Here is an 11,341-nt window from a genome sequence, read left to right as displayed (position 1 = left end):
ACCACTTGATTCGGCACCACATCACCTGTCCTTGATTGCGCCGTGATGGCCCGTGCGGCTCAAGCCCGTCGCGCAGACAGTGCAGTTTGTGAAATCTACTCCGACACAGCCTAAAACATGGAAATAAATGAAGTTGAAGCGTTTCGTGCGCAGCTGTTTCAGAAATTCATATCTCGCACGCATCGCTGACTGACAAAAGCCGTTGACCGTTTGGCCGAGTCTGTTGGCATTATCACCCTCGAGCCTAGCCACAGCAACGCCGGCCACATTTCCGCGATGCTGAAGCGTAGGAGTAAGCCGCTCCGACTCAACAGACGTTTTGAATACTAAAAGACGGAGCAACGCATTTTCTCAAACTCTATCTGCAATATCCTCGTGAGGCATTCGGAAAGTTTTAGGCAAATCAGCATACCGACTTGTGACAATTAAACGTTTTCAAGAACTTTCCCAGCAAGTCGTCTAGAACCTCCGTGACATAAATATTGAGCTGGTTGTCCGGTGGATTCATGCCGTTGGTGAATTTCTGCGGGGTGCTGTATGAAGTTTCATTTGAGATTCACATTCATTCGTTGTTCAGAAATGACGTTTTATCGACGAGTGTATTTGATTTAAGGCATCGATGCCCCTCTATTGAATAATTGTCATACCCTACATGTGCACCAATATTTTATGCAAATGAAGCACACCAGGAGCCTGAGACATGTTTGAGTAATACCACACAAGCTTTATGTTAATCGTGCTGTACATTTTGCAGCCTTATTTTCAGTGCAATGACGTGGTCTATATGCGAACAACGTGTATCCCGGTTGTGTGCAATATGAGTTTTCTTCCCCGCTCTACAACTGACAGCTGAACTCTGGGCTGAGAGACAGGATTTGGACGGAATATGTTGCAATGCCGGTTGGTGTAATCATTGGAACTTCACCAGCTACATAGCAGTGCATACTGATGCATACATACAGCTACACAAACGGTGCAATGTGCGCACGTCTCTCCGCCTTTGTTGATTTACTCGCAGCGTCTGTCTGTCCGCGTGCATTAGCCTAACGGAAAATGTGTCCCGGAGTTGTGGCGGATGCTCTTTGTCGACGCTCGTGACGCACAACGCGTGTTTGTGCGGTGGGAGTCGCGAGTCGGAAGCCCTTTGCAGCTTCGTACGTACTGCGGGTCTAGCACCGCTGGACTCGTTTCCGTTGTTTATTTTCCACGTTGTGTAATTTTCTCACATATTTGAGTGTTTTTATCTGTGCCGCTACTCCGCTTCGCTTTTAGAAGTTGGCAAGTTTGCTAGTGCGAGCGTTTTCTGATTGATCGCCCCACATGTGCGCCAAGAGAGCAGATGGTGCTGGTCGTTTGCGATGCCTACAGTAAGATTGGGAGGTCAGTGAGGTCAGTGAGGTCGTGGTCTCCCCCACGCGTGAACTCCGACTCCGAAACCAGACCTCGGACATGTCCAGTGACTTTTCCATTCAACTGCCGGCCTCCGGGTCGCTGCCCGCACGGTCAGGGGGCCTCACCGAGACAAGCCGGGGTCAGACGACCGGCAGCGGGGTCGCAGAGGCCACGGACGGCTCGCGCGGCCTGGCGACGACATCAAAGGCACCGCGGACGACGTGGCTGCGCGTGCTGCCAGGGCGGCCGCGGACGCGACGCGTGGTCTGAAAACTGTGTCCGAAGATACACAGCGCGTTGCGCAGGACGTGAACACCGTGGCGCAAGACGTTGTTCAGCTGGTAGAAGACGTGGATAAACTGGCAGAAGACGTGAAGGGCGCCGTGGGTGACTTCGAGACGACTGCGGCGCGGGTCGAAAGAGACTTTCTGGACGGCGACGGTCGCTGAAGTAGAGGGCAGAGGGTAGGAGAGGTAGATGAGTATGGATCGAGAACCAGCCGCGGCGCGAACGGTCATGACCGCGAAGCCAACGTTTGTATGTTGGACCACCATACGACAGACAAGCATGCACGCTTTCATAGTTCGCGAGCGATTGACAGAGTATACCGCTTTCGCAGCGAACGCCTGGGTGTTAATCGTGTGGGCATCCGCTGCTTGTATTTTCAGGCGTTCCTTCTGCGACCTGGCCTCGCTTCCGCGGAGGCGAATCTCAGATTCGTCTGCTGGAGTGTGGGCCTATAGTTAGTTGGCGTATCGTGTTGGCTTCTTCACCCACAGGAACTGATCATCTAGCCTGAGAATAGCCACCTTTTCGTCCCATAGAGTCGGTCATGTAGTCACCGTCTGTGGCCGCCTCTTTGAGGCCGGTTTTTGCATTATCGAGCTGCATCGCTCGGCGCTAAGCAGAAGCGTGCGCGTGCTCGTCTCGGTTGCGTGTCGCTGGGACATGACGCTCCCCGCCGCCATGTGACGTCAGGTGTTTGCCGTCCTCTGCACTTTCAGTCCGGACGGCGCCAAGCGGTCCAGGCTGCGCTTGCAGGGCTATTCCGCTGACCATTATATGGAAGAAATAAGTAGCATAACCAAGGGTATGTGTAGGAGCACCGTGGTCACGTTGCCAGCGCCGCTACAGCTGCTTCTGTTGGTCCGCGGCATGCCTGCCCTCTGCTGTTGGCCAGGTTTGAGTCGCGTTACCGGCTGCTTCGAACGGCCGTCTGCTTTTTAATGCGCGCCACGTTCTGAGCGGCACCCTGTCTTCCGTCTGCCTGTCTTCTGCTCTGTTATATCACGTAGCATGTCCCACCGTTCTCTTGTTGGCGCTGCCGCTCTATCCCTCGCTGCTGCCGCGTTTGTAGCCGCTCTCCTGGGTCTGCGCTGCTGGTTCTCTTCTCCGGCATACGCTCTGTTTTCCCCGTTGCACTGTGAACACCAGCAGCCGTTACTCTGCTGACGCCGCCTGACCACAGCTGGCCCCGCTTCTCCAATGGTGTACGCCAGGTTTGCATCTTCTGATGTGCCGCTACTTGCTATCTATGAACGTCGCACCACTATTCCTCAGCCGTAGTTGCGGATCTGAAGGAATGCACTGCAACGCTCGCCCTGCTGCTACTTTTTGTGTCAGTGTATCTTAGCATGTTCTGCACATTTGCTTGCCGAGCAGATTTGTTCTGCGAGTGTACTCGGGCTGCGCTGGTACCAAGGGCTCACGTGTTGTCTTGTTCCAGCGCGCCTGGCACGCCAGGAGGCGCCTCCCACATCTAAATGAACGTGTATGCGCCTCTGCTTGAGGTATCTACACTAACCAAGTTGATCGTGTTTGATTTTGTTTGTTTGTTTTCCATGCCCTGCGTTTCTTCCATAAATTATGACACTGAAAAGTTTTGGTATGTCTTCGGAGTAAGTTGGCCTGCTTCTTTCAGAAGCGGCCTTGCAGTGCCAACTAGTGCGTTTGACTATCTTTTAACAGTTACAGATTATATTTTGCTCTCCCACCCTTCGTAACCCATGAAAACGTAATAATTAATGACGAGGTGTAGACGATGTACAGGCAAGAATGCTGTATGCTATGGTAGTTATTAGAATTAACTTAGCTGCCATTTGCTGCTTATTAGTCATTTGAGTCAGTCGCAGCTTATGTTGTAATATATATATTTATGCTATTCCGTCTAATACGTCCCATTTAAAATGTGAACGCGACACACGTCGCAAACCGTTTTGTGGAGTGCAAGCCACTGCAGAGGTCACATGAATTTTCAGGGACCATGGTGCAACCGGGATTCATACCCCCCTCCCCCCCTCACATGGGAATCGTGACGGCAACCACCTGGCCATTACGCCTCATGCTTCGTTCCTTTATAAGAATCTTTACAATTAAAGGAAATGCTTCATATTGGAAGATATTAAAGCAAGCATCAGATGTGATGAAATAAGCTTACTTATAACTCTTGGTATGCTTTTTATGTCGAAAAGTCTGCTTCAGAAAAACACAGTTCTCTGTTTAAGTAGATATATTTCACAATGCGTCATGGTTTGGTTACGTCATCATACCTTGCGCGACACTGATTGAGCGCTAATTGACGGTCAATAAATCAGGAAATGGCGCTCATGGTCGCCAGATATGAACGCATCGACAGTTATATCTTTATTTGCCTTGATCGCCACACGGCTTATGGAATGGCAGAATTTGAATGCCGTTATTATTATGTCATGAATGCCAAGGTGACTGCAGTACTCTCTCCGGTATACCTTTCCCCATTTTTCGCGGGCATGTAGCTTTGAAACTAGAGAGGCTTAGGTCTTAAGATGGGCAGGATTGTGAACAGCGCCGAAAGGTCTTCAGGATGGCTATTTCAGTTCAAAACTTCAGACAAATGTGAAACACTACATCACTTCTCATGTACAAACATTTTCTCGCTGATAAGTACTGTTCTCCTTTCACATTGAAAAAGTGTCAATGAACGGCATGAATTACCGATGAAATGCGTTGAACCGAACAAGCTTATCAATTCTTTATTTTCAAATGCATGCTGGATTTGGGGCAGGTAACTATGTCCGCCCCAAATCAAAGCTATCAGCCAACCCATCAATGTTTGATGATATCATTACTTTTTTTGTTCTCGAGGTGTCCCAGGCAGCGTGATGGCGGTGCGACCACTGGATCGTAATTGGTATGCCACTGACCATTTAGCCAAGCCTGCGGCATCCAATGACCGCATTGCCGCCGCTGAATTTAACTGGCCCACCAGTGATGAGATTACAGACTGCTGACGTCACATGTCCTGTTGTCCACGTGTCCTCACGTGCCCAAGAGGCACGGGGTGCGCCAGTCATCATGTCATAAGCTCAAGTTCTGCTCGGTAGTTGAAATATTCTTAGTTCCGATAAGTTGGCAAACGCGTTCAGTTGTCCGTCTATCCAACGTTGGATGGTCGTCCTCCAAAGCTCTGATTGAAGGATTTGTGCTACATCTAAGCGTGAGCAATGAGCACCATCAGTGAAACATGTAAACAATGAACTTACCCATGTTGTGATCGTTGGTTTCGCCGGTGGTATATCGGACACGCATACCTTGAACATCACGAGCTTTCAAGGCTTGGTTTTTGAACCCATTATTTCATGATGTTTGCACCAGGTAAATAACTAAGTTCCGGGGTGATAACCCAAGGTCCCAGATTTGAGCCTTGGGAGCTGTGACAAAAGATAAGTTAGTGACGTCAGATTCGATGTTATGTGAACGCAGCATTCTGTTCAAGTGTCTTTTAGTCTGAGTTGGAACTTTATCCATTTTGGTCTGAGGCCGAGTCTTGTTCTTTTGGCTTGGCCTCGAGTCTAAGTCCGGGGCGGAATCCGTCATGTTTTCGTCTGACAATGCGAGCTCATTTTTCAAATTGAAGTGTCCAGATCTCATTTACCTGCAAATTTACGTAATGCATTGTTCGACTTCCGAAAGTCAGTCCCAAAAATGCATCCAAATCTCAAACGCTGACGCGAGCCTGAGTTCAGCAGGGGTCTGACCCATGCCCGGCGGCGAGACAACTGTCAGCTGGGCGGTCGCGGCGTAGGCCGACCATCATCCGAGCGGTCGCGACGTAGGCCGACCATCTCGGCGCGATTGCTTCTGTCCGTCAGCGGCGGCGCCGCGGCGCCAGGCCAGGCCTCTTCCATCACACGATCCCTGGCCGGTCGACGGGCCGGTGCGGGTCGACAAAGGTCGCAGAGGTCGCCGAGAGTCGGGCTGACCGGCGTAGCCCCGGGACGTCGGGTCACCGGGCTGGCGATCCAGTGGTCGGGCCGAGGAACATCTTGGTCTGGGACTGACTGACTGGCGGGCTCCGGCGTGTCGGAAGTTGGGAGGTGTGCGATTTGCGGTGCGTTCCATGCATTCAGCACCCATAGGGTCAATGCTACATTGCACTAAGCCAGGTAGCATGATCCCCTTCCTCTGATATCCCGCGGCGGAACCCGTGGCTAAGTATTGCAATGAAATTGGAAAAATACTGTTCGTCTTTGTCCGTCTATAGCAAAGCTTTCCAACTGATCCAACTGCATTGCCACACCGACCGAAGTAAAAGTGGTAGTCATACTCAGTCGTCTTTAGCTATTAATTTTTATCACGCTGCACGACGAGTAGAAATCCGGTTGCCAGAGGAAATTTCCGCGCATACTGTTTTCTTTGTACCGCCAAGATTGCAATATCCGCAAGATATATGAAGGTCCTAAAAACTCTCCAGTCCGCTGCATCCATTCCCACCTGTCAGCAACAGCGTTCAACGGTCCAATACCTGCTGAAGGGCGATACGTTTGAGTCGCTGCAGCAGTGTCAGGCGATATTTTTTTCGAACCCTTCGTGTCGGTAGCGAATGAGGCCGAATCGTACGTCCGCTGTCCTGAGCACAAAGCCTGCCGAGTGGGGAACTAAAGAGCGGCACCGTGGCAATAACGAGCTCCATAGCGCTGTTGGCTTTTGTGGCAAGCCACAGGAATCGAAGGAGCCGATCGGCTTTGTCAATCTGGACACCGCGTCGCCTGTATATAGGGGTCTGTTGGTTTTATATTAGAAGATCTGAAGATCCAAATGCCGATGAAGTGCCGCCGAACACGGAAAGCTGGAAGGAACTAACCTTTGTTTGTTGTCCTCAGCGCACTCTCAGTGGGCACAGCTAGTGGATTGGTATGCGGGCTGCCCATGCAATTAACCCAATACCAGACTGATCAGCTTTTGTTTCTGGTCTTTGGGGTGGATTGTTAACCCCTTGAAGTATTTCTTAGCTTCATGTAAAGACAGGCTAAATTATATTTAAGTGGATCGTACCTCAGCGGGCAACCCTTCGCTACAAACAGGATTTAACTCCTGTCACGAACCCTGTTCGGAGTGGTGGATTGCAATCATAATTACAATCCTGCTCGTGAGCATCCTTTAGTCCAAAGAAATCATGGTTGCATGAAAACATTGAAAGAGCTATGATACCTGAGTTGATATGATGTGATACTGCATACGATATGAGGTGATGCACGATCCGGTATGGATTATATAAACGCGTCATCACGAGTGGTCTTTAGGCACCCATTCTGTCCTCATTTGGTGGGGGCGCCTCTGGATAGCCTCTGCTTGAGAGGAGTTCTCAGTTTCAGAGTGTCGTGCCTTGGCCATGTAAAGGTTTCCTAAGTTTGCTGCGAAATTTAGAGCCGCCGTTGGTACTGCGTGAATAGCCAACTGCAACTGCGGACCAGTTTGTGACGCGTCTTTGAGCGAGGAAAAGGTTGTGAAAATGTGCCGGACTGAAGAAAAAAAAGTAGATGAATCGTTTTCTGGGCCCTGTTGGGACCAGAGACGTCGTTAAGCTTACCTTTTTGCGTGAACGCTGACCCCCGTCACTCGAGGAGTCCGAACTACGGAGAAATTTGTGTCGCCAGCCTGCTGTCAAGAGCGAGTGGGTAATTTAGCGAGCCATGCAATATCATGACCCGGCCGCCCGGTGGTGAAGTTAGTCGCTGTCGGAGATAGGCAGCGCGTCAAGTGGGGTGCGAACACGTTTGGCCGTTGTGGCCCGATCCTACTGCGTCTGCGGGTGGGATGCGAACACGTTTAGCTGTTGTGGCCCGATGCTACTACGTCTGCAGGTGGGATGCGAACACCCATAGCTGTTGTGTCCCGATCCTACTGCATCTGCAGGTGGGATGCGAACACGTTAACTGTTGTGGCCCGACCCTACTGCGTCTGCGGGTGGGATGCGAACACGTTCAGCTGTTGTGGCCCGATCCTACTGCGTCTGCAGGTGGGATGCAAACACGTTTAGCTGTTGTGGCCCGATCCTTCTACGTCTGCAGGTGGGATGCCAACACGTTTATCTGTTGTGGCCCGATCCTACTGCGTCTGCGGGTGGGATGCAAACACATTTGGCTGTTGTGGCCCGATCCTACTACGTCCGCAGGTGTAGTAGGTGTAGATCTGACTTGTGTTTAATTTCGATGCGAACACGTTCAGCTGTTGTGGCCCGACCCCATTGTGTCTGTCACTCGCTGCGCATGGAGATCGACGATTAGATAAACAGGAGAGTAAGAGCGGGACTACGAAGTCAGAACTAAATAGGAGAAAACAAGTATCATTGTGCGGTATCCAGGACGCTCACACTTCGTAGTTGGATTTTGCGCGCTTTGGTGCTTGAGACACCAGAAATCGGAATTAAAAACTACGCCCTACGACTCTGTGTTGTTTATCCAGTGTTTTTTATCAGTGTTGTTGGGTTCAGCATGACTCAGTCAGATCAGTCATCATAACTGTGTACTTGACCAATGCTATCAAGGTCAATTAGCAAAAAGTACATGTGATGAGCCTCTGTAATAAATGTAAAATACAATTCAGACTGCATTTTAAAGGCTTTTATAGCTTCCACTCGTTATGCAATGTCATCTTGATAGAACGCATGAATGATAAATGCATGCTTGAGCTTTCAAAAGTAACTGCAACCCGGTATTGCACCCCAATGCCGCCTATTCCTGGTAACAGGAGACGCGAGCGGTGGTTGTAATCAGGCAGGGGAATCCGAAACCAGTGCCATACCGCCGCGAGCAAGCGTGATGTTTTGTTCACGACTCACTGCTCATTATGCTGACGCCATTGCTGCGACTCGCGCCCCGCTGTTCCCGTCGGTCTGACACACTTCGCCAACGCGTGATGTGGGTTCAAGTTTGCCTTTCATTCCTCCTTCCCACAAAGTATTGTCACATCTAATGCATGTGGGTACTGACATCATGGCAAACGCAATCCGATTCTTGAAAATTCACAGATGTCAGTTTGATTCATTTTCCTGCCGCCTAACCGCCATGATCACTGCAGGCGCCCAGGAGCATTGCTGCCCCCAGCCACCGCAGCTCTAAGAACCGCACGTTGACGCCCACATTATCACGCAATGCCCAGTTACGGCAACCCTTGCTCTGAAATGTGAAGGAAGGTTGAGAAAACGAGAGCATACTATACAGGTAGTGACCGAAACCAGATTAGATGGAGTGGGAGGTAGTGGTTTCCAGTATTTATGAGAAGTAGGTTATAGTGAGCATATGAAGTGCGCGATAGTTTAAGTAGTCAGTGTCAATGATGGGGGCTGGTAGCGCGCTTACAAGCGTGCAGAGGCATCAGATTATGCACATGACCGTTTATTTAGTATATAAGGTATGTCCACTGGCAAAACAAGGTCCAGATGGCCCTAGGCACCCATGCCAACACCACTATCACCCACCGGCTGAGCAAGCCTGCTGTCAAGAGGTCACGGAAGCGGCGACGGCGTGCCTTTCAGCGATTACATGCAGGCATCAGTGTACGGTGTGGGGTCCGCTGGGACCGAACCCTCCCAACGGACCTACAGCTTGTCTGGAGGGGAAGACTCCGAAACAAATCAGCGTAAACACACGATCACAAGTCGTCATTGAAGGTCATACTTCGGGCACAAAGGAAGGTCACGTGACGCAGGGCCCGTATTTACGCATTTGGCTCGCTAAATAGGCTCAATTTTACAGTAGACCTACCAATGCTGATCGTTTAGGCTAAATTGCACAATGAGACTACCGAACAGCATCTTTCTCGTCGGTTCCCCGGCCGCCACACTCCATTAACGCCGCGCCATCTGTCCGCAGTGCGTGCAACCCGATCAGTGGTACGTTTGTCGGCGCCACCTCCCACTTCGTCCGGCGGCAACACCTCCGGGAAGGTGGCGGTGACCTCAGGCCGGGCGGCCGACCTCGGGGCGCTGACTGCCGCCGGTTGACTGTCACGTGACACCGCCAGCACGGCCGCTGCCACCGGCAGGGCTGACCACCCCCGGCCTGACCGGGGCGAGGCCCGGCCGGTCATGAGTACGCCCGGGCAGCGAACATTGGTCGGCGTGTGCGCCATAGCAGGGCGACTGTAGGTCGCCGGTGACTGTGTTCTGTCCGTCACCGCACACGTGAGGTGCCAGGCAGCCGCCGGCGTCGAGTCGCTGCACGCTGTCGCCCGCGGAAATTAGGCTGCTTCGCATGGCGTCATGTCTCCTCCGCTTCATCTCAGCCCCCGCGGTCCCACCACACCTCCAGCAGGCTCCCACACTCGCCCCCGCAGCGTCTCTGCCTGCTCTACCCCTCGCTCCTCAGACGTCACGACCTCGTACCCGCGCTCCGCCGGTCGGTCTCGCGGCCGCCCGAGCGCTCGTTCGAGGGCCTGGCTAGCCCGTCACCTGCCTCCCGGCGGGCCCGCGCTCCCGGACCGTGCTCGGTGGGTGTGCTAGGGGGCGCGGGCCGCCCGGGCCGGGGCCGCCCGAGCGGCGAACCCTGCGCGACCCCGCCGACGCAGGCTCATATTTTTGTTTGCCAAACCCGGTTCTGTATTGTCACTGAGAGTCCGAGTGGAAGTGTATTTATGAAATCACATGTTACAAATAAAACCGAAATCCCCGGGCTTGGTGCGTTTCGCCGGAGGCCAGAAACACGTGGGGTGGCTCACTATATTTGCCTCCAGAAGTGATTCCCTAGCGCGTATTCGAGCCTATGAATGACATCAGCGCTTTGGTAATCGAGTGGTGTGGCGAGAATTTCCAGTCGGTAGGCAAAAACAGACATGTCAGCATCGAAGGAAATGAATGCGTTCTTCCCGCCTGCACTCCTTTATTCGCAATCATTCGCGCCGTTACGCGTAATTTCGATGAAAGAACATATGCCTTAGCGGAAAACGATAGCATTGCCGCGTCCATAACAGTACGCCCTAAACATGGAATCCCCAGAGGACTCACCTTCACTATCCAGACGGCTGCATGGTTTGTTTGCAGCTGGCCGAGTGACCTCATACTCACGTAACGTTCCGTGAAATACACACCACCAGGCGGCGCTCCGTCCTCGCCTCTGATTGCGATGCTGGGGCCTTCCGTCGGCGCGAGATTCACCATAGGGATCGCACCGATGAGTCGCCACCGGAAGCGATGACGTAAGGTTCCCATGAGGTCTGGCGAAGGCCGTTGGTTCGGCAAAGCTAAAGCGGCCGTTTTGTCTTGTGATCATAGATCGCGCTAGGTAATGTATACATTGGGTGCACTCGCGGCGCATTAAGAATGTTCTGTTCTTCGTGACGTCACGTGGAATCTTTGTCGTCCGGTTCGCTGCGGACACCAAAGCGCGCAAAATCCATGGGAGATAAGGTCATGATGGCGTCGACAGCATATATTCTTTGTCGTCCCGGTCGCTCCGAAAGCACCTTTGTTGGCACACTGCTAGGGCGTTCTGTGATGCATCAGCGCATCTGCAATATTAACGTGTTCAAAGTGGGTAACAAACACTGCGGGTGATAAACGGTGGGCAGAATAGCAGCCTCTCCATTTGAAGCCCAGTTCCCAGTGAATTCGTTTATGTGCAGACAGATATGTGGAAGCCGGAAAAGCCCTGACCCCTTAACATTATTCGCCTGTTTCGGAATGTCCCAGTCC

The 11,341-nt window shown here is 51.9% G+C and overlaps 1 long non-coding RNA gene across 1 annotated transcript; it reads left to right on the top strand.

Annotated features, from left to right (window-relative positions):
• Nucleotides 1–3,022: 3,022 nt before the first annotated feature.
• On the top strand, nucleotides 3,023–10,322 carry LOC119099688 (uncharacterized). The gene is made up of 2 exons (XR_005094403.1): nucleotides 3,023–3,182; nucleotides 9,525–10,322. It is a non-coding gene; the product is annotated as an uncharacterized LOC119099688 (long non-coding RNA).
• Nucleotides 10,323–11,341: the final 1,019 nt, after the last annotated feature.

This window comes from Pollicipes pollicipes, unplaced genomic scaffold (assembly GCF_011947565.3).
Source record: "Pollicipes pollicipes isolate AB1234 unplaced genomic scaffold, Ppol_2.1 Scaffold_4881;HRSCAF=5763_pilon_pilon_pilon, whole genome shotgun sequence".
Taxonomy (NCBI): Eukaryota; Metazoa; Arthropoda; class Thecostraca; order Pollicipedomorpha; family Pollicipedidae; genus Pollicipes; species Pollicipes pollicipes.
This window is presented reverse-complemented; position numbering and strand designations above follow the sequence as displayed.